The sequence below is a fragment of the Mus musculus genome, chromosome 18 (genome assembly GCF_000001635.26).
Source record: "Mus musculus strain C57BL/6J chromosome 18, GRCm38.p6 C57BL/6J".
Lineage (NCBI taxonomy): Eukaryota > Metazoa > Chordata > Mammalia > Rodentia > Muridae > Mus > Mus musculus.
The window spans coordinates 61,015,441-61,018,861 of NC_000084.6; positions in this window are offsets into that span (position 1 = coordinate 61,015,441).

Consider the following 3,421-nt stretch of genomic DNA (forward strand, 5'->3'; position numbering starts at 1 on the left):
TCCGGTATCCAATGATGAATTCTTCCCAACAGCTCCAGAAAAGCAGGTACACGTAGATTGCATTTCTACGTGAAGAAACTTTTTAAGAGGAATGATATTTTGTGCCCAAGATCTCAGAGCTTTAGGAAGATGCCTGGGGGAGGAGCAGAGGCCTGAGGCTCACACAGGTCCCATTCTTCTGCTTCCTTTACCTTCCCTCTCCCCCTACCCTCCCTTTGACACTGGAGGCTGTTGGGCCTTTGGAAGGCCTAGAAAACCTTGAGAACAGTGGCCTTGGGTGAAGCAGCTGACTCTAGATCCCAGAAAAATGGTCTCTTTCTGGTCCCTGCATAGAATACCTCCTTGGGAGTCGGGAGAGTGGGGATAAGATGGAAACTTAGCCTTCCTCGAGCAAGTATATTATGTGATGACCACTGAGCTTTGGTGACAGTCACTAAGGGTGTGGTGTGCAGGTGGGCTAAGTCCATACTTGGTGGGCTGTCCATACTTTCCAGATGGGGAAACTGAGCCCGGTCACCAGCCTTTGGTGGGAAGGAAAAAAAAAAGCGAGAAACACTAAGATTTTCTGACAGATGTTGCCTACGTCAGTCATTCCCCGAAGCCCCAGTTTTGCAATGATGCAATAGCCAAGGGTTCACCAACCAGGCAGCTTGTCTGTTCCCTGTCCTCCATTGGGAGGGGGCGATGGGCATGGAAGCTACCCCTTGTTAAATGCTCCCCTCTTCCCTCCCCTCCCCCACACGTTTCCTTCTCTCAGCAAGTCTCCTGGTCTTGCCACAAGCCAGAAGTGAATTGGGAATGTGTGCTGATTTAAGGAGAGTGTTAGATGAAAATGTACTTCCTTTATTATATAGGGAGATATTTTTAAAAGCATATAAATAAACATTTTTAATTTGCTTAAGCGTTCGGATTTTGTCACCGTAGAGCATGTGTTTTGTCACACGAGGAGTGGTGACTGTGGGGGGAAAAAAAACCTGAGGCTCCAGACTGTCGGTCCATCTGGTGCAGCGGGGAGGACACCCTTCTAGAGCAACCCCGCAGTTCAGGATCACCCGAGGGGCCACTTTGGTGGGGCTGCCAGCCTGTGTCTCCCGGTCCCGGGGCCACACTGCTTATCTCAGAGATTGAAGACCTCCTTCAAGTTTCTGCTCTCGAGTGTGCATAATCTGTTAGCTGTCAGAGCCCACCTCTTCCAAGTCTCTCTAGAGCATTCCTGCGCTGCTGATGGTGGCTTCTTAGTTCTTCCATGGGATGAGAGTTCTCAGTGGGGAGTTAGGGTTCTATGGATCCAAGGAACCTATACACAAAATAGTCCTGGCATGGCTAGTTCTCATTTGCTAGTGCCCAGCTTCATGCCTTAGACAACCAGTCCAAGCCAGCTCTACTGTTGGAGCCTAGATCCCCAACAGCAGCTTGGGACTGTCAGCCAGCAGAGGGACATGCATAGCTCCCCTGTACAAAACAGCATCTGCTGTCCCCAGAGGATAGATAGGTGGATACCTCTATCTCTAGGTAGTAGCAAGGTAGCTTTAAAAAAAAAAAAAAAAACCTGAACAGGGTCTCAGTACTCCAGGCTGGCCTTGAACTTACTATGTAGCCAAGAATGACCTTGGATTTTTGATCCTCCTGCCTCCGACATTCAAGTGTCAGGATTACAGGCTTGTGCTACCATACCCAGTTTTTCACAGTACTGGGGACTGAACCCCAGGGCTTCATGCATCTCTACCAACTGACCTCTATCCCCAGCCCCTCCAGTGGAATGTTTTAGGTGACAGGAAGATATATAAGATATGCTTAGAGAGATATATAGGCAACTTCCCTTTCACACGGAGTTTGAAAACTAGTGGACAGGTGACCCACATTCAACCTCCTGAGCTCCCATGTGGGTGATGACTGCAGCTCCATTACCTGCTGGGCAGAGATCTTCTAGAGCAAGGGCCTCATCTCCTGCCACTAATTGTCCTCAGCATTGTGGTGATTGCAACGGCAGCTAGATAGGGGGTGCAAAGCATGGGTTGACTTGTGCTCCTCAGTCCCAAGATCAGCTACTGTAGTTCCCCTTGACAGACTGGGAGACCCAGAGAGGCTAAGCACCTTAGTTAGCTTCCAGGTCTTATAACTGGAACCTAGCCCTCTTAACTGCAACACCTGTGACTCTACTCAGTCATGGAGACAGTAGGGCCTGCCAGGGCCAAGTTTCCAGAGCTCCCTTGTGTGGGGATGGGGGTGGGGATGCTCACAGGTGCTGGTGTGGGGTTCCTGGTTAGGAAGCACGGGGAACAGACAGAATATTAACTCAAACCTGTAATCCCAGCATTCCAGAGGCTAAAGTAGGAGGATCACCATGTGTTCGAGGCCAGGCTAGACGATATGGCGAATTTCAGGTCAATCTGGCCACTGAAAGGGCTCAGCAGGTAAAAAAGCATTTGCTGCATAAATTCCCTTTATATCCAAAACAAGTGCACCAGAGCAGAAACTGGAGGCCCAGAGAGGGGAAGGATCTACCCTAGGGCTCATGCAGATCAGAAAGCTAAACTCACTGCCAGCTCCCTGCCTCTCCCGACTCCATTCTTCTGGTGCCATCTGGTTCCACAGGCTCAGACGTCAACTGCTACAGAGAGGCCCTACCTGTCTCCTCCGAGGGTGGCAGGAGGAGAGGAGGCTGGTGTGCTGGGGCTGGGAACACCTGTACACTGTTATCCCAGGCCAGGGGCAAAGGGCAAAGGCGGGCAGGCTGCACACGCTTTTTATGACCCAGCCACCTCCCAGAACAGTAAACAGAGGGGCAAGCAGCTGGCACCAGAGTCCTCTGGGTAGAGAAGGTCCGAGGTAGCTGACGTCTGCCCACCTCTGGGGAAAACAAGCAAGGAGGACATCTCGCAGAAGCTTAGAAAATGCTTCCAGTTCCCATTGTTTCTGTTCCTTCTTCCCTCCTGGATCTGACCAGCACATACAGATCCTAGTTCAAGCCCTGCCTCTTCCAGGAAGCCTTCCAGGCCTCCTGACATGCAGGGAGCCTGCTGTGCTCTCCATTTCCTCAGGCACATGGTTTCCTGCCATGTTCAGAACAAAGTTCTGACTGGCCCCTTATCTTTGTATATTAATACCGCTATGCAGCACGGGATGCTCCTCCCACTGGGCCAAGGACTGGATGCTTCCCAGTCGCAGCCGTGCCTGGCACATCAGATACCATGTGAATGGCAAGGCTGAAGGTGAAGGCTGAGCTGAAGCACTCGAAGGATCAGAGGGTGGACAGATGGGGGCTGGAGCTGCCACTCACACAAAGAACAGTGTCTCTTCAGCCCCAGACCTGCCTTGGCAGGGTCCTGTTTGATCTGCTGTATTTTAAAGGTGACCTCGTAGTGTGGGGAAACCACAGAATGGAGAGGAGACACACAATCACGAGAAAGGATGGCAGCGA